The 20,825-nt window shown below is 36.8% G+C and overlaps 1 protein-coding gene across 5 annotated transcripts in view; it reads left to right on the forward strand.

Moving 5' to 3' along the window:
• HS3ST5 (heparan sulfate-glucosamine 3-sulfotransferase 5) overlaps positions 1-20,825 on the forward strand; it is a 191,474-nt gene that overhangs the window by 12,009 nt on the left and 158,640 nt on the right. Inside the window, exon 1 of one of the 5 annotated variants that reach the window (XM_071438290.1) lies at positions 9,094-9,241. The exons of the other annotated variants lie outside the window; for them this stretch is intronic. The gene's annotated coding sequence lies outside the window, so the exon portion shown is untranslated. Of the gene's footprint in view, positions 1-9,093; positions 9,242-20,825 lie in introns of those variants that run through there. 5 annotated transcript variants of the gene reach the window in all.

A 20,825-nucleotide genomic window follows, 5' to 3' on the forward strand; every position in this document is an offset into this window, starting at 1 on the left:
GCTGAGGTCCTTTTATCCAGAAATTGTTATAGTAAAACTATTATCTATTTACAGTGTGTTTGTTTTCAGAAAATTATTTAGTGTTGAAAAATCTGTTTGTTCAGAGGTACAAAAAATTGAGGGCACTAGCAATTCTTTTAGAAGATGCATTAATTTTTGCCAAGAAGGCAAACAGACACAAAAATCTTAATTTGGTGATTATCAGTATTCTTTGTGTCAGGAAAACAAAAATAATGACAAATTTAGGGCAGAGTCTCAGAAATCAAACTCCTTTAAGCTTTAAAATATACACCTTTTAGCTAGCTGGTAATTATGTTTAGACAGGATATTTTAGACAGTTTTAATATGTAGCTGAATGACAGTGAGCTAATTACATAAGAAAAATAATATTTAATTTAGTTGTGGGGGAAAACACAATTTAGAGTGACATAAAAATTTTTTATTTCTTGATATTTAACATCACTGCATCTTTTGCAACATCTACATGTCATCTTTTCTAATATTTTTTCATCTTTTATTGGTGAGCTTTTGCAATGTTTTATTTTTCTTTCTCTGATGCAAGATAGCACAACTTCAAAACAGTGAATATTATTTTGGGCATGGATACATTGAAATGCTGCCTAGAAGAGACTCTACTTCTCAGCATAGTCCTACAATATCAGTTTTGTGGTTCATGAGTTGCATATGTAAATTACAGTGCTCTTGGGGGAAAGGTACCTATCAGAGAGCTAATAATTTCCCATCAATGGTGAAATAATTGCCTTCAAATGCTGTGACCCCAGGTGTGTGGTAAGACTGAATCCCAGGGGGGAGGTCATGAGGTCCCAGTGCCTTCTCTGGACATTACTTCCAGTTAGGGTTTCAGCAAGCTGCATTTAATACCTCTGGAGGATTCAAATTAGAAGAAAGAACAAATCTAAATATTTTAGCCATTTCTTTCTCTAAGTGATGGTTTTAGCAGAATTTCAAGGAGTCTGATTTAATTATTGCACAAGCACATATATAATGAACTTGATGTATCCAACTTAAGAAAACCCCCTGTATCTGAATCTGATAAATAGGCAGTAGCCAAATATGAGTTTCATTATTCAGTAGGAGCTATTAGGCTTGACCAACAAAGAAGTGAAGATTATTTAGAAAATTGAAACTTAACAAAGCATACCAGGATTTTTAGCTTAGCTTAGTTTGGAAGTTGAGATGATATATAAGTCACTTACTTTGTTTAGTGAAATCACTGAGTTCCCTAAAATTCTTCATGCTTGGAAAATTATGTGTAGCTTGCAACTCCATGAATATATTTAGAAACAGTAGGGTAGGAGCAGATATTGAAAGATCCCTTGTAAAAATTTTAAAGAGGTACTGTACGATTATTCATTATACACATCTGCTCATTGATTTCTAATTTATAATTTAATATATATTGTGCATACTCTCACCTAAATATAAATGAATTTTTTCTCTTGGTATGGCATATAATGATTAAGGAGATCTGAGAGTGTTCTAAAAAGTTTAAGTTATTTATCACTGATACTTAAAAAGGAATAGTTAAGTAAGTAGATCTAAAGGCAGCCTGGAGCTTCTTTGGTGTGTGTCTGAAGCATGTCTACTAACTACAACGGTAATTCATGATCTAAAGAGCATCCTGCTCCTTGCATCCTGCTGCAATGCCTCTGCTGCCTCTGCCTTTATCTCTTCCTTCCCTTCAGTTTGGTCTGCAGGGATGATAGCTCTCAGTGGATGAATACAACTCATGCAGTCCAGAAAAAGAGGGATTCATACCAAGCAGTTGCTAATGGGTAGTGAAGCAGTAGCCAGCCTCAAATCTGGGTCAGACAAAGAATTTACCACAAGTTTGAGATTTCTTGAGGTGCCTTTCTTTCAGAGATGAAGTTTTTTTTTCTCCAGCCTGTTTCTTAGAAAAAGCTCCAAATTAAGATCCAGCTTTGCAAATAATTTTGCAGATTGCTTCAATATCAAAAGATTGTATTTTTCAGCAATAAATTGTCTGTTAAATATTTCAGTCCATTTGACAAAGGTACTTTGAACAGATGTTAGGCTGAAACATTCAGGGAGAAAGATCATGACACATTTGGTGACAATGTGGTACCAGTGCCAATAGCTTCCTATAAGCTGTGAAAAAAACAGATGTTGTTCTGGCCAAAATATGCCTTCCTCTTGACTGCTTTCAGCAGGGTGCAGGCCTGACTCTGACCCCCACTCCCTGAACTAACCTTGAAGCTGCTGTTACAGTGATGGAGACCTCTCAATTAGCCTGATCCTGCAACTGTTTGACACATGCTACAGCAAAATTGTCCTTGCCTGCCTGTGGCAGCTGCCGCCTCCAAAGTGGTACAGTCTGCTTATAACTCAAAGTATAACTCTGTCATACATACACTTAGTGCAGAATGGCTCTTAAAAGGCATTTTAATCTGCTGGCATTTTAGTTCGTAGGCCTCTGGGGTCAGGTTGAAAAATTGCACTAATGCTGAACTTACTGTGATATTCTGGGCAGCCTTCTGAATTTTAAATAACTATCCTCAGAAGGCTACCCTTTTCAAAAATTATCTTAAAGACTGCACACAGAATTTTAACTCTGTTCAGTAACCACACTGATACGCAGACTGAATTTTATAAAAATGTAGGGTAAGAATCTCTGAATTTATGGATACCAGCAGTTATTTTAGTTTTCATTATCAGAGTATCTGTTCCTACAGTGCTAACTATATGAGTTCTGTGTTACAGTAATTGTTAATATTTGCATCTGAATTAACTGTTCTGCATTGCTGGTTTTTGTCACTGACTGCCTATTCAAATATGTGGGATTATTTTGAAACCTACATAGGAACTGATTCTTTTATTGTCTGGAAATAGGCAAGGCAAAAGTTACTGGTCCATTTTTCAACAAATGGCTCTTCTTCATCCATTTCTTTTCATGTATGTATGGAAAAAAAATAAGATTACCCCCTCTTTGCCTTTGGAAATATTTATGCAAGTATTTCATATTTTGCTTATTTAGCATTTGTTGCTTCTCCCAGTGATCAATCTGGATTGTTGCTGACTCTCACCATACCCCCAGCCTGTGTTGTATAGCTTCTTCTGCTGTGGCCTCTTCTATTGCAAAATTGAGCTTGTCCAGCTCAACCAATTGGGCTCCTCTTCTGGTCCTCTACCACCCATCTCCTCTGATCTTACCCTGCCCTCAGACTCTTTCCAAAGTGCAGATTGCAGTGGGCATCCAGCCATGGAATGGGACCAGATTTTGGGCACAAAATAAACCCCACTGCTTCCAGGCAGGGACTGTAACCCGTTAGCCATCTGTTCTGCCTGATCGTTAGGGATAAGGGCTGCCCAGAGGTAGGTTTTAGCAAGGCCTTGAGCAAGTGTACCTTCCTGATTCATCTGAACCCTCTCTTGCTTGAGGCCTTAAAGACATGCTAAGTATTCTATATCCTCAGTTTTGAAATCAGATTTTGAGAAGCTGTAAACTGTTCCCATTTCACAGCACATCTTCTTACTCAGCTTGACTGGAGCTGTTCTCCTTTGGGAGGAGGTCTTGCTGAGCCAGAGGGAAAGGAAGGATGAGCTCAATATATTCCTTGTTCTACCAGCTGCCACCAAACACATTCATCTTCCCTCCAAGGAGCTGTGAGTCCAGATCCATTCACACTGTGCACCCTGATGAGACAGAGTGACATCTTCCATGATAGGTGATGAGGCTGTGGTTCCAACCTCAGGGGGTTTTTTAGGTTGGTTGGATTTTTTTTGTCACATCTAATGAAGAATGCCAAAGCAGATGTGTTTCAGTGTTGTACTTTCAGGAGCAGAATGAAATAAGAAGCCTAGGGTGGCAGCTACAGTGAACTTTTGCAGCATGCTGTATACCTGGATTGTGATGAAAAATAATTCTTTGGCTGCTCAGATAACTCACAATCTTTTCTGAGTGCTCCAGCAAGCTCTAGGAAGAAGGTTTAATGACTTCCCATCTACACTGTGTTGGAAAAGGCTTTTTTTGCCATGTGTCCAGCCTTTTGCTAGTTAGCAAAGAGTTTCTGGAATGCTTCTTCAGCTCCTTTTAAGATCATGTATCTTATTTATAGATTGACAGCAAACTGTGCCTGGCAGTGACATCTGCAAGCTATTCTTTCTGGGGCTGAATGGTGGCTTTTGTGTTAGATGTGTGATGCATAAACACACCAGTTCTGCTCTTTGAGTAGAAGGAGGGCACAGTTTGCTTCAGAGGGTTTATTTTATCCTTGTCCTAGTCTAACATCATTGCCTCCATATGAACTGGGTGACTCTGATTGTTACTTGAGGTAGACAATGGTTCTGATTACACACTGGAGACTTTTGGTACAAACACATCCCAAGTAATACAAATAAGAAAGTAATGATAATGCTTCAGATTATTTACAAATCAGGAGGAAATAAACTGTTACTTTAGTAAACAAATTGTTCTGTTAATGTAGTTCATTTTCTCATGTTGGGAAAATCTGTGCTGAAAAAAAAAAATTAAAAAAATGTAACTTCATCGCCCTTTGCTTCCTCTTGGGAAATACAATTAACTCCCTTTTAATGAACCACAATTGCGATTTTTATCCAAAAGATTCAGGTCTTGAACAACACAATACTGTATTACTTGCTTTCATAATGCTAGTGAACCATGTCAATTTTTCATTAAAAGAGGAATGACCTGTGCTTTCTTATCCTTTCCTCTCTCCCAGAATTTGACACAGAATTTCAATGTCACAGGAAACAAATAACATTAGATCTATGCAAAAATAATTTACTCCACCATATATCATTCTTAGCAGCATCACACTTTCACCTTTTTCAAAATTGGAAGATGAATTAATAAACTGGTGTTTGTTTCAATCATAATGGAAAACTATGACTACTTAAACAGGCTCATGCCCTCCCTGTAATTGAAATTTGCAAATATTAATGAGATTATACCAGTGTTCTGTCAATAAATGTTATCAACTGAGTTCATTTGGGTGGAGGTCTTGGGATTTCTGCAGGATGATTTTGCATTGTCACTCTAAAGGTTTCATATTAAACCTAACAGATCATGCCTACCTTTTTTAATTAACTCAAGTCCTCTCAAGCTTTATATAACATGTCAAGGGGTATAAAGTATACAGCTCTTGCACAGGTAAGCAGGCAGGAGGAATGCACACTGCTGCTTATGAAGAGTTACAACTACTTGGAGAGGTGCAGTGGCATCCCTACCTGAAAGTAACCAAGTGACAGATAATCTAGATCTGTCCCAAGTGTAACTTGTTCCTGAATAAATATATATCTCTCCTGGCCAAAAAACATCCAGCATTGTCACTGGGAGGCATAGCTCTAAGCTCCTGCCTCATCCTTAGGTGGCAGCTTTGTGATAACAAGTGAGCCTGTAGCTAACCAACTCCTTAGTTACTTGTAGGGAAAAGCTGCTGGAAGAGGCTGAATCCTTTTGCACGGGGCCTGACTCAGCCAAGGCTGAAGGTGTGTACATACACAGAGAGCAGGAGCACGGTCTGTGACAGCACCACTTGGTGTCACCTGCCATACAAATGTCACCACTGGGCAAGTTCTAACTACCTGAGCTATGTTTAATAACCCTGAGGAGTCAAAAGATGGTTTTCAAGGGGTTAGAATCCCTGAAAACGTCTCTGAACAGAAATTTCCAGGATCAGCCTACCTCAAAAGGTCAAGGAAAACAGTTTCTCTTTTTAACTCTGAGGAAAACTCCACAATCATGCAAATCATGAAAAAGCATAATACTTGAATATTTTTAATGCCTATGAAATTCCAGAGCTGAAAAACTGAAAAAGATAAACCCAAAACTGTCATACAAATATATATTTCTTAAAATGCATTTGTTCATTCCAGTGATATTTGACTGAGCTCCAGGTTTTCAAAAAGTATATAGTGAAAAGATTTTTTTTCTAAATTTATTTATAAATGTAGCTCTCTCTATATTTTTTTTGTAATTGTTTGGAGTATTCTGAGCATTCAAAGGAATGAAAGAGATCATTTATCCTCTGTGTTTGGCATGAAGGGTGTCCTAATGCACATTTAAGCTTTTCATTGTAGAAGAATGCTATCCTGTGGATTGCTTACAGAAAATGGGAGAGGCTGTATCTGATACAGGCAGTCAAATGACATTGTGTAGTACACAGTCAGCATATTTCAAACTAAGAAATCCTTTTTTCTCTTGCTACCTTCAAGTTTTCCTTGAAAATATTTCCAGATAACTGTGGAAAAATCATACTAAAAGAACAACTACTGAGAGAAAACTTAAACTGTCATTGTGCAAAACTGCAAACTTAATAAAAATAACTTATTGCAAGTATTGCCTCCCAATTTTCTGTGTTCTGTGTTTTGAAAAAGGTCAGACTGAATTATCATATTTTTCCTCCTGACCTTAAAATCTATGTCAGTACATTTTATTTTTTATTGGAACCTGGCACAGCAATTCTCTGGTGTTCTATCTTTTATTTTTAAATAAAAGTTCTAACTTTTATTTTTAAATAAAAGCAGAAAATCAAGGTGGGGGTGAGGTGAAGGTAGAGGGGAGAAGCATAAATCTCTAGCTGTGACCATGACAAAGAAAACTTAATAAAACCCTCAAAGAGTTAAGATTTTGTCTTTTTTTTTCTTTTCTTTTCTTTTCTTTTCTTTTCTTTTCTTTTCTTTTCTTTTTTTTTTTTTTAATGAAATGACTGGCACTTGAATTTTACTATTTGATATAGTCTAATTTAAGGTGTGAATAGTCATATTGCAAAGCTCTTTGTATCTACACTGGACCTGAGATTGCCTTTGTGCTGTGCAAGAATTCTCAGTCCATTTCTTACTGCCTGAAGCCCACCACAAAACTAAGCCACCCCATTTTTTTTCCAGTTAATTGAGAAAAAAGTTCTGTGCTGTAGGAGACTTTCTGAAGAAATATGACTTGAAGAGAATTTAAATAAGGAGAGATTCCAAAAATAATCAGTATCCCATCATTCATATACTTTTCCTAGTGACAGACATTCATGAACTCCATGGCATGACTTTCAGTATCATCTCTGAATTTCTTTCACATGCAGGATATTTCCCTAGAATAATAATGTAGTTTTCCAAAACTATATCCATGACTCCATAGTATATTAGATAAGAAACTAATACTGGAAAAATAATCTTTGTTGCATTCATTTCAGAGAAATAAGTATGTTATTAATTAATAAAATATACCAAAAAGTTATTGTGAAAACCATTACAGTTGATTTATCTGCCATATTCCAGAACCTCCTGTTCTTTTATAAATTTTATATTTTAATTTAATTATTCTACAGATTACCAGATCTTATCACAGTGTTCAATGTTGGATATGAACAGGGTGAAGGGTGAAGCTCTCCAAACTGTATGTGAAGAAGGTGCCTTTCACTGTGAACTTCTAAAAATACCTCCTTTTTTTTTTTTAATTGGTCATGTATTCAGAACATTATCACATCTGTGCATTTCATAGGCTATGTCAGTGTGAACATTTTACATGAGATTAAATGCTTAGTCTCATATTTGAGTCTTTTCCTTTCTTTACATATATAAACCACATCATACAGGCATATATTCTATTTCAAAGGCATAGAAATTTCAAAATATGTTGAACTGTTGCTGCTTTAATATTTAATATTAGTCTGCATATATATATGTTTATTTATTTATTTATTTCACTTCAGGCATTTCCAGTGTATAAATTGGAATAAAATTTTTTACACCTATCTATCAATAAAACTCATTATTGTTTACATTCCTGTAGATTGTGCAGCTGAGCAAATCAGGCTTTCATCTAGCTGAGTTATTGAATTTACCTTCCTTTTATATATCTGGGCATTTTCATTTTCCAAAATAAGGTGTTTACAACTATTTATAAGGAGAAAAAAATAATGGGACTGAAAATGTTCAAATATCCAGTAAAAAAGGATACTCTAGTAGTAGGACAGAGATATCTGTACTAGAAATGGACAACATCTGTAATTTTTTAATATTATTGAAACCACAGGCTTCTCTCTGATAAGACAGACACTATTTCATAAAACTTTCTCATATATTTGTTCACACACCTGTCAGTTGACTATATGACCAATAACTGAAACAAATTAATTTTTTTTTAAATTATCCATAATTAAATCAAATTATAATGATTTCCAAAATAAGAAATTTGCTTTTTAGGAAATTCTTTCACAACATGAGCTTTAAAAAGTATTTTAAAAGCAAAGAAGGGGGAACCCCCCCCTAAGTTTTACTATATCTACCCTGAGGACTCTTCAGGTATTTCCTGCATCTAAAATAAGAGAACAAACGGTACACCTTTTCTATTATAGTGGGTATTCCACAGTATTTGTTTGTTACAGCACAGGTAAAAAAGAGAGTGCTGCAGATCCCATTCCCAGTGTGGTAAGAGGAGCATGGTCCCATCATCAGACTACTGTTCTCACTAAACACAGAACCTCTGCCATGTTTTTGGAAGATCTTGAGATGTAAAGATTTGATTTATCATACAAACTGTTAATTGCAGCTTCTGCAGCATCCATGACAGCAATTCTATACAGAAGTAAAGGTGAAGTCTAGGGCAAGATGTATAAGCTACTTTATAAGTCTCTGGGACAATCTGAACATTTGCGGTCAGGTGGGAGGACCTGCAGTGGACACCTTTCTCTGTGGAATTAATGTGAATATGCATAATCAAGGAAAAGTTTGGAAAGGCTCTGAGGATGCCAGAAAAAGGGCAGAGTGTCAACTCAAAAAAAAGTAGTGATTCTTTTCATTCAAAATATCCTGTACGGCTGGCTGGACCTGTAGGTGCCAACTGACTAAGCATAATTTACCAAGCAGAGTTTGTGTCTGGATTGAAAGAGAGGCAGAGGACAAGAAACCAGATCTGCAATCTGCTAGTGATAGCTGCATAATTTTTGCTGCCATCTCAAGAGAGCCTGTGGCATAACAGGGGGGAGTTTCAATGTGTAACCAACAAGTAAACCTAGCTCAAGACTGTATTATCCCCTGCACCAGTAAGGAAGCTAACTCTGATGCTGGGCCTCTCTCTGACCATTGCCCCTGCTGTCTGTGATCTGAGGTAGGTCCCACCTGGGGTGAGAACATGGGAAGACATCAGGCTCTCCAGGGTGACGACTCTCCTGCGTGTGATCCCGTGTGTGGCATGGGCTGGGCTCCCAGCATGACTGAACTGTAGGAATCCCTTTGAGATGCTCAGGTAGGACAAATTTTCAACAGCTGCCTTGGTAGCTAATTAGTCCTATCCAGGCTTTGATATTTGGTTCAGTCAGTACATGATGAAAAGACTTATTTACATATTTTCCACCTGTCGCCTGTTTTTCTGTCATCCTAGTGTTTCTGAAAGTGTAATATAATGCCAAGGTTTCCTGGAGTAAAGGAGTGTTTGAACCAGTACTATTTAAAGGACTCCGATTTTATACTATTAAGACCCAAACTAGATGACTCCTAATTTTTAATTTTTTAACTGTATTATATTTTCATCTTACTTTTTCATGAGTTTTCTTTCCTGGGAGGAATTCAGAGAAGTCCAGTGCAATAGCAGAAGAAATAAAAGCACATCATCCTAATGAAAGTGATTTTTTCTTTCAATTGATATTGAATGAGACATCCTGCCTTTGCTTAAAAAAAAATAGGACTAGGAAACTTAATATGTTTCTTATTCTTTTGGTGTCATTTGTACTAGACTATACTAATCTGATTTTAACCTCAGAAAATGGTCATGACAGCCAAGAACCCAGTTGTGTCCCTCTTTTCTCTACAAACTTTTGTACTTAGATTTCTTTTGCATATTTATAACCCTTCAGCAATTGTACACAAGTAACTGATATTCCGGCTAAATCTTGGCAGCAGATAAATTTGCATAGTGAGTTGGTACTTGAATTTGTGAAGGAAAATATAAGAGGCAGGAAAGGACAGGAAATTATTTTTGTGATGTGTTAAAGTACTCTAAAATGACCCAAAACCAAACCATCCCCACAATGTGGAGCTTTCTTACAGTCAGCTACACACTGTGTCACTTGACATGTCAGTGGGCTGTAATTTACCACAGAAATGTAACCTGCCATGCATTAATAAATAAAAATGCATAAAATATACTTTCTTTCCTTTTCTGATTTTCTTCACCCTCTATAAAAATGCTGGGCTTCATTGTTTTGTGTATTGAATCTGTATACAGGGCTGATGGTTATGTCACTGGGAAAGAACTAAATGTCTGCTTGTCCCTCCAGATGAATGCTGGATCTCTTCAGTATTTTGCACATGTCTGCACAGTTCATAATGTCATATGCCCCTGTGACTGACTGCAGCCTGCAAAGTGACTGTCACCATTATGTTATTGACATGCTCACCCTCTCTGGCATGGGAAATGTGCACTAGCTGCATTTAAGGTAGAGAAGCTGATAATTTTTTCAGCTCAGAAGCTAGTGGTGGAGGATCTCCTCCTATCTAAATATTGAGGGCAGATATAACCGCAGGGCAGCAGCACAGGTCACCCAGCCCTGTGGCACAGAATAACTTATCTCCCCAACTACCAGCAGCTCATCTTCAGATGGTGGCAGCAGAAACTCACCTGCTGTGGGTCTGTAGCAGGCCAGAATGGCCCATTTCCATCGAGTTGGTAGCATCTTCTGGGTGGAAAAGGCTGTGTTTGCTTGTCTGCCCTAGGAAATCCCAAACACCTCTTTTCTCTTTAAGCTGTCAAGTCCTTCCCACCGGTGAGATGATGGCGTGATGAGAAATGTGTGGCTTTTCACTACTGAGCCTGGAAGCAGGGACTCCTGCTCACATCCAGGGACTCTTGCTTCCACTTGTGTCTGAAGTGCAGAGTGGGTGCACCTGGGGGATGGGGGATGTTCCTATCTCAGTGACTGGTTGTGCATCAGATGAGAAAGGCAAGAGAGCCAATTAGCCAGAGAATCCCTAGGGTGTTCCAAGTTTATGTTTGAGTTTGTTAGCCAGGAGTGGCTAATTTCTTATTAACTAGTTTTTTAATTTTATGATGTCTATGGTAGACAATAGTTCCCCAATAAACCCATTAGTTGACCTTAAATGCCTAAATATGTACTTTAGTGGTTTCATTTGTTCTATAGATCCTCTTAGAAACATGCAGAAGGGTTTTTTTAGACATTAAGTTTTAATTTTTTAATTCACATATAACTTTCCATAATCATGTAAATGTAAGTTCTAATTAACAGTGTAGAAATCAAATTATTCTGTTAATCCGTGACATACCATTAAATTTGATATTTTAACCATGATGAACTATAATTAGATGAAGTATAATTATATCAAAATAATGTCCTGAACATTTGGTATAAAAAGAAAAATATATGGCTCTGTACATATGCACCATTATGATAAATTTATTACAGAAAAACAAAAGCTAGTTTATTCTAAGTTGGTTTAGTGGTCTTGTTCAGAACATGGCAGGAGTAATTTAAATGAGTTCTCAGTTTTACCCACATTATACATAATGAAACTGTCAAATTGAATCATTAGTATACTAATTTTGGCTCTCTTAATAATCCTTTTTGTATTGTATATTCTTACACAATCTTACAATGATGGGGAATGTATATAATTGTTGGGTGCACTAACAGCTTGTCTGTATAAAAGGAGAACAATTTTAAAAATAACCACTGCTTTCAGATGTGCAGTTTGAGAAACCTTATTTAGTCATCCAAAACAAGAAGAAATTAAAATCAAGGATCATGATGTCAAACAGTAACTTACCTTTTTACCAAGCTGTAAAGAAAGTAAGTAGTCATATAAAAAATGGCAAACTCTTAAAATTACTAGGAAGGCTTTGAAACCAAGAGCTCAAATGTTAGGAAACGTCACAACCAGAGCACTTTGTTTTCAGCCCTCTCATAAGGGTGCATTATGATTCAGACTTCAATAACATGAGTGTGCACTAGTTTTTCTGAAGGAATCTTGACTCATCTGGCATGGTGATTAGAATGGGCTCTCCAGTGAGCAGTGCTTCAATTCTATTTTTTTTTCTTTTTATTTTTTACCTAGTGAACCCTTGCCTTGTTCACGTCACGCTGTTATGGTCTTATTTTGAAGATAGAAATCCTGAGTTTCTCATTGGTTTTTTTCATTGTTGAGATTTGGAAAAGTCACTAATTTAGTTATTAATTTTCATATATCCTGAAGAGTAAACAGGTTACCATTAATACATTTTTGCAGTTCAGAACTGAAGTTCATCTAAATGTTAGGACATGAATTCATTTTTGCTGTTCAGCTTGAAATTCTACTATTCATACAGATATGAAGACCTCATAGGGAAAACAAAAGAAAAAGGTGGAGAAGATGCCTGGTTTCTTTCATATATATAAAAAAATCTTCTGAAGAAACATTCCAGTTGTTCAAATGTTCATTTCCAGAATATGACTCATTCAAGCAAATTTCTTACTTTTAAAACCATAATCAAAGAACTGATTTTCTTTTAAAAAAATACCCCAAATGAAAAAAATATTGAGAGCTCTTGTTTATGAAATTTGGGATTCTGGGATGGGGGAAGTTTGTGTATGTGTGTATGTTAGGAGAGTGCAATGGTACTTCTCCAGTCCTTGAGGAAGCAACAAACCCAGAAAATACATGAGAGCTGATGGGACCATGGTGATATGTTGGGGTGATATGCCAATGCTACTAGAGTGGTGGTCTAACTTTTAAAATACAGATTGGCTCATTTATTTGGGGTTTTTTTTGTTTGTTTTTAATTTTTTAACGCATGTCTATATGTCCATAAAAATACTAACAAATAACAAATGTAGAGATTCATAGAAGATCTATATTGAAGATCTATTATCAGTTCAAAATTCTTGGAATTAAAATGACAGGCCTTTTTTCTCTACATTTGAGTGATGTATTTCATCAATAAGCTGGATGTATGTAATGCATGTTTGCAATAATCGTTTGCGATTCCCTTGTTTCCACATATCACATATTAGAAATCGCTACTGTATAGGGCTTTTCTCCTACAAGAAGTTCTTTGTTCAAAAGAGCCTTTTGTTTTATTAATTACAATATCAAATTCCAATTATTACTCAATTTGGATGCAATTAAAGATTTTTTTTTAATACAGTATCTTTGCATACTATTGTTTCTAGTAGTTCATCTTTGTGGTTTGGTTTGGTTTGATTTCCTACCACCATCCCCAAAGGAACTAGTGAAACTAAGCCCTAATATGGCACTTTGTTTTGTATTCATATGGACATTCTTTTACAAGATCCTCAGCTTCTAGTGTCACAGGAAAAGTATGCTTTGCTACTTTTTACAAGAGCAAGGATGTTAAACTGTGGTGTCTTGGCTATGTTCCTGATTGACTAATTAATATTCTGCATAGTTTCTCTAAAATTTCAAATTAAAAGATTGGTTTTTAATTTAGACCAGTAGCAAGCAGAGTATCATATATTGCCCTGCAGAAAAGGCTGCATTTCTTACTGCAATTTAGTATCATGAAGCATCATCAACTCTGAGGGAAAATAATTGTGGAAGTGTTGGTGTGTTCCAAGAAGATAAGTTTGTCTATTCAGAGCAGTGCTTACCTGTTGCAGGATATCAGATCTTTGATTGTAAATTCTAATTCATGTAAAAAACAAGTTGTAAATGAGTCATGTGTAGTACATATAGTACAGTAACATGACAATGTTATCACATAAAGATAACCAAAATGGATTGGAAGATTCCTGTGACCTTACTGACCCCTAGGAGGACAGAAGTAATCAGAGTCCTCGGGAACAGATGTGCTCAGGGTTGTTAAGTGGTGCTCTTGACTTGGGGGGAGATGGGGTGATGCACACACTTGCCTCTCTATTGAATGTCACAGCTGGCCTGGGCAGATGAGAGCATCTGGTGCTCCCCCTGCAACACTGCTCTGCAGTCCTGTTACCACAAGCTCTGTGTTCTGCTTGATTCCCACACCTGTCACTTGCATAATAGAACTGAGAATGACCCCAGTGCAATACAGAAACTAAATTATGCAATCCATAGCAGCAAATTTACAGTTTCAAAATCCAACCATATAATTGCATAAATAGAGATGGAACTAAAAATGCAGTACTGCAGCTGTGTTTCATCTTGTGTTTTAGGAGACAACAAAGGATGAGTATGCCCTTAATGAACCAACTCTCTCTTTTCCCACTCTCTTTTATCTCTCAACTACAAGTACTCAGTAATCTCACAGTGAAGGTGTTGAAAATCAATGTTATATTTGATTATATTCAATGTTATTTAGTCTTTTCCACTGGTATGAGTAGGATGAAGAAAATAGTGGCTCAAGGATCTTTATTAAAAGAAGTTTTGTGATGTGATTTTGAGAGAAAGTGTTTCTGATACATCTCAGGGTCGTAAAATGCTAACCAGGCCAACCCTGTGGACATACCACGTGTTCCTGGATTACATAGTAACCCACATCAAGATAACTAGGATCAAATTGAAGTCAGATACTGAAGTCAGTATCTGGCTTCTGAATTTGGGATGGGCTTTGGCTGGAAGATTACAGATGATCTCTTTAGGACATCTGCTTCCTCCCTCTTATTGTGTTCTATGCTTCCAAGAGGTTACTGTATCTTTCCTTGTCATACTTGAGCCAGAACAATCAATCATCCTGGATATATGTAAAAAATATAGCAGCTTGGGCTGCCAACCCATTGGCACCTGAATTTTCAGAGCTTTTGATATACTCATTTTATCTGAGCCAGTCTCCAAATGGCAAGGTCTAGTCTTAAATCAAAATCACATAATCCTGGGGAAACTGAGTGTCTCACCTCCTTTAGCACAACTAGATGGCTTGGTCCTTGTCTGTCACCTCCCCTTTAAAGAACACTGAGAAGACATTGATTTGAGGAATAAATATCACTGGGAGAAAGAGTTTGAAAACAGCCTTGTAAGAAAAAAGGATAACATAAGAAAGGCAGGAGGCCAATACATGTCTGGGCAGCACAGCCTGCCATGAGCTAGTTGCTTCCCTATTGGAGAATGAAATAAAGTAGAAAATAAAAAAAACTTGGGTAAAACAGCATTTTTCTGGGCTGGTAGTGATCTTTTGAGCAGGGGTAAAAACCTGATGGTGGAGGAAAAGCAGAGGTCCTGTAGCCACATTATATTGCAACTGGCTCCTGTCCTATCCTGCAGCAAGGCAGGATTATCAGCAGGATCAGTGAGGCAAGGATAGACCACTGCTCCTACACATTATCTCCCCAAACCCCAAGGACTCTTGTCAGAAAGTTTTAGTATCTTCATGATTCCTGATGATACTGTGCCTTTTTAATATCAGGGTTTTGAGACACCCAGGTACATTACCCTGTAGTTATTACCCATTGGTCAGAGCTGCTGTCTGGAAGTCATCAAAGCAATGTTCAGGTTCGGAAAAGCCCAAAAAAAAGTATTTACTACAACATGTTGTCCTTTGGAAGGGTCAGTGCAAGTGTCACAGAACTCTTTCTCTACACTCACTCTGTCAGGATAGCAAGAGAGAGAACAATATATTCTTCCAGTACAGATATAAGTACCTAGTGTCATCCATTCCCCATATTGTTACTGAGTCTCTTTAAATTACTGGGAAGAGTTATTACTGGGAAGAGTTTGCTGTGGATGGCTGCTGGAGCCTTGCTGCAAAACGTGGTGCACAGGGAAGCTGGGATAGAGCCAGTGTGGTGGCTGGCATGGGAGCCTGTCTTTTGGGTCACAGAGCCTGTGTAGCTGATAGCAGAAATAATTTACCAGAGCAGGGCTCTGCCACTGGAGTCAGACTGTGCCAGAGTCTCTGGTGGGTCTGGAGACAGATGCACAATTCAAGGATGCCTGTCACAAAGTATAAGGTTCAAAAGGACTGGTTCCAATGCTCCAATGCAACTCACTCCTCTCCTTTTTTTTGGGAGAGTATAATTATCTGAGTCGTATGCTACCATCATGTAGAGGAGATTTGCTGTGATGGTCAGATTTTTTTCTGTTGTATACCCAGTATTTGACTATATTTAGAGTTTTTACCATTTTTCCTTTCATTTTTAATTTTTTTCTCTCGATCTAGAGCTTATAGTAGGTGAATGGTAGTGCTATGGGTCAGGCTATCTTTTCCAAGCCGCAACAGAAAAGGACAGACAGTCAACATTTTTTATGTGCCATAACTATTAGTTTTTAACCGTAAAACAAATTTATTTCAAATACCCTTTTTGAAGTTTACAGTAACAGATATATTTGTAAATATACACAAAGGGTATCACTCCCTAGAACTTTTATGGGCTAACTTCACTCCTGTGACATCCCTCACCATTGCCCCAGTTTCTAAAATACATGGTATTTACGTATGTTCATTAAGAAAAACCAGATGCACTCATTGTCAATGAGGTAAATGATCTTACTGTTGAGAAAAAACAGATTTTCAAACCATAAGTCCTTACATAAAAGTATGTTTTTATCATAGTGAAAGTATTATGGGCTAATGTCTCATGAAAATGTAGTAAAAAAAATCAATAATGTGTCTACAGTTTTGAAATTTTCATAAAGTAGTTCACATTCTTTTTTATATGATGCTAACTCCAAGAATTTTGCAAGTTACTTTAATGATAGCTGTGATCATTGTATTCCATTATGTATTCAGAAACAGTAGTGGAATTTTGTGTATTAGTCAGAATAACTGAAAGCTGGTAGAGACATTTGTGCAGTCCACAAATGCATTATGAAAGTACTTAATGTGAGGCAAGCACAATTGTATATGCTTTATTGTGTACTCTTTTAAATTCAGGTATAACAGAATATCTTCCCAAGCATTTAAAGATATTAGACAAAATTGAATATATTGCCTTAGTTAATCCTAATTTAAAGTACTAGTGGGGCTTTTAAGAAAAACCATTGAGGGTTTTTTTGTAAAAAATTACTGGATTTTTTAATAAGAAAACTTTTGCCAGTGAATGCAGGAACTGTCATGAGGTGGTACATTAAGCTACAGCTTCTTTTAGCAAATACCTATTTTCTGAATGGCAGTTTATTTTTCCCTCTGAGTTTGCTTAATGATGTTATTCATAGAGTGATAATTTGTCTCAGTGTGGGGCTGCCTGCTCCAGGGGAACTCAGCAAGGGCTGGGAGCTGCTGCCTCTCTCAGGTCACTCCACTGTGAGGTAGCAGCTTGTATGCCTATGGAAATTCACAAACATCCAACCCCCTCCTGAAAGGAATGTCACCCCTCAGTTCCTGTTGTGTTGCTTGGTTGTTTGTTTTTTATTTCAATACTAGGTAGCATCTCAAAACAGCACAAAAGAAATACAAAGAAAACTTCTATACATGGATATTTCCAGTTAAATATGGACTTTATGAGTGAAGAGAGTCTCTTCTGGCTTTTATGAATGCATTAAGTAGTTTTTTGACACTTCAGTATAAATCTGTCAACAGATAACTAAAATATTAAGGAAGAGGACATTTTTGTTTACCAAGGTGTGTAGAGGCCCAGAAGGCTGGTTCATCACAAGGTGACAGTCCAAAAGTCAAAAGGCATTATGTTCATTACTGAACTAAAGAAGTCTGAATTTTGTCCACAAAATAAAACAAGCAAACGAATTAATAAATACAAAGCTTTAAATATCTTTTGACATGTCTCTTCAAGGTCTGCCTTGTATACCTGGAGGCAGTGATCACATGTATGTCACAACTTCTTGATGCTGACACAAATATTACTTGAAGTGTTATGGCCAAACACATGTCTTCACATCTACAATTTCACATCATTTCTCTGATTTTTAACCCTTTCTCTGATTTTTAACCCTTGGAGCTTAATTTTTAGTGGCCATTATTAAAAAAAAGTGAACCATGTTTTCACTGTTCTATCAGTCCTAGTTATAAGAAGATTAATGAGGGATAAGTATTTTCCTCTGACGTTATGGAATAATTTGTATGTGGCTCAGTGGTTCATCCTGTAAAGTGGACATTGTAATATGATCATTGATTTTTTTCTAATGACTTTGAAGAGCCTACAAACATAATGCTTTATTAGGAGGATGTCCTGGTTTTGTCTGGGGTAGAGTTAATTTTCTTCTTAGTAGCTGGTAGAGTGCTGAGTTTTGGATTCAGTATGAGAATAATGTTGACAAAACACCGAAGCTTTGATTGTTGTTCAGCAACCTCACCCTAAGTCCAGGACTTTTCCCATGCTCTCTCAGTGAGCAGGTACACAAGAAGCCAGAAGGGAGCATGGATGGGACAGCTGAGTTGAACGGGCCAAAGGGATATTTCACACCATAGAACACACTGATCACTGTATAAACTGGAGAGAGTTGGCCAGGAGCCGCTGATCACTGCTCCGGGATGTCTTAAGCCTTAGTCAATGGGTGGTGAGAAATCATCTGTATTAATATTATTAATATATTTTACTTTGTTTCAGTTATTGAACTGTTCTTACCTCAACCCACAAGTTTTACTTCTTTTTTTCTGACTCTCCTCCACAGCCCGTCTTGTGGCAGCGCTTGAGTGACTGTGGCACGTAGCTGATGGTTGGGGTTAAACCATTACAGAGGAGCTGCAAGAACATATGAAATACAAAACTGAACAGCCTTGTTGGGGGAATCAAAATTGTCTCTCAATCTCTTCTGCCTTGCATGGCCCTTTGGAATTTACCATCTCTGTGTATAAACCTCCTTCTTTTACTCTCTCATTTTTAACTAATATCTTTTACCTATCTTCAACAACAAAATAGTAGCACAGAGAAGTGCACAACTGTCTCAGCAATAGGCTTTAATTAATTTCTTTTTTTTTTTTAAATTACACTTCTGCATCATTGTTCCTTTGGACTTTCTAGAGCACAGACAGCTGCTAATTTAGGTGGAAATGGCCTAGATATCCATAGAGATAGGGGTAGGGGGACTGGATCATAGACAGTTTTTTGAAAGCAAAGGTTTAGGAGACATCCTGGACCTATGGGTTTGCTTGCAGTTGCTCCACTAAGATGAATGGGAGACGTATAGGTTCAGTGACTTTGAAAATGAGGTTATATAATCTCTGCAGCGGTCCTTGCTTTTGTTCATGCTCTCATCCCCAGTGCCAAGCAGAAGCCACAAGTGTCAAAGAGATTTTAGTTTCCTCCTAGTACTTTGTGTCTTACATCCTTTCTTATCTTGAAATCTGGAGTTCACCCATTGCCTTGGACGGGATTCTTCAGGTGCCATGTTGATTATACAGTCACTTTTAGGCAGAAACAAATACATCTTCTGGGGGAGAAGAGTGACAGGAGTGTGAACTATAGCTTGTTCTGCTCAGCACTGAGGTTGTCTATAATGTTATCCAATGTAGCGATTTTTTATAGAATCCCAGAAAGCTGCAGTTTTTCCTTATTTTCCTATGTAAGAAAAAAAAGTCAAATTACATTATTTCTAGCATAGAATTGTTGGGAAAGGCATTTTTCCTTTTCATTTATTGGTTTAGTCGAAAGCATTTCTGCAATAATTAATAATTTAGACTAATTTTAACTTGGTGCTTAAAGCCGATTGTTAATTTCTCTTAATCGCAATAATTGCTCGAATGAAAATTTCACAATGAATCTTCAAGTTCATTATAGATCAAGGACATACAGATGAATAAATGCATTTGTTACTTCTGGAAAATAAAATTCTTATAGAAATTATCTCAATGCAGTTGTATAAAACAAAATTTAACAGTGGTAGTCCAATAAAGAAGCTTTAATAATTAAAGGAAATGTGAAGAGTTAAAATCAAGAATTATCTTTTTCCTGAGAATATGGAGTGAGTTGGTCTTCATTTTCTTCCCTACCAGAATTATATACTTAAGTTCCAGTCAATTATATCTATGTGATGTCATTGCAGGCTTTAAAAGACAGTGGGGTGGCTGAGAGTTGTCTTGGGGTTTAATTTTGCCTTTGGAATCTTTATTACCAGTGATGATATGTGAAAAGGAAAGAGCACAGCTTGGCTTTTGGAAGCTGGGGTAAGTTTTGGCTGATGCTTAGGAGCAATAACATGCAAAGCCTTTGTAAACTGATCACAGACAATGTGCAAATTCCTAGAAAACAATAAAATATATTTATTACATTTTAGAATCAAAACCAAGTTTAACTTATAGGTACTGCAGAGTTTGTGTTGTGAAGTGATTCTAAAATATTTATTTACACACCTTAAGCTAAAAAATTTATAACTACAAAGAGCAAGATCATATTAAACAAAGCAACATGTTCCAAGTATTCCATTGTTCCTCACTGAACTCAGCAGTAAGAACTTTACTAAGAACTGGATCTACAATGAATAATTGGTGGAGGATATTTTATAACAAAAGATTAATTAATTTTCCTAAGAAAATTATAAGTCCTTAAAATAAAGCTGAAGATTTACTCTACTGAGATTGGACCAGTGTATTTTATGTGCTCTTAAATAAACTCCTTAATTACTGAGAGGACACTGCAGTTGACAGTGATGATAGGTGTGATATAATTAGACCCTCATAAATCCTCTTAAAAAGTACCAAAAAAAGTTAGTGTACTGTCCTGAAAACAAAATGCCAAACAGTTTGGATTGCCACCTGTCTTTGAAGAAATATATTAAGTGCACAGTGTCATTAACATTTTTTAAGATAAATATGCTAAAGCTAAATTATCTGCTTGATATTGAGCTAAAGATTTAACAGCAGACATGTCCTATGAAAACCCTGAGCCACGGCAGAAAAACGTCTCCTCTTCAAACTCTGTTTGTAAAGCATTTACACTTGTGACTTCTTCATGTTTTGTCCCTAACAGATGTGAGCTCTGTGAACTGATCAACATCTCCTTTCTGTTTCAGAA

Source organism: Agelaius tricolor, unplaced genomic scaffold (assembly GCF_023055355.1).
Source record: "Agelaius tricolor isolate 1412-34295 unplaced genomic scaffold, bAgeTri1.0.p SCAF_1, whole genome shotgun sequence".
In the NCBI taxonomy this organism is placed as follows: domain Eukaryota; kingdom Metazoa; phylum Chordata; class Aves; order Passeriformes; family Icteridae; genus Agelaius; species Agelaius tricolor.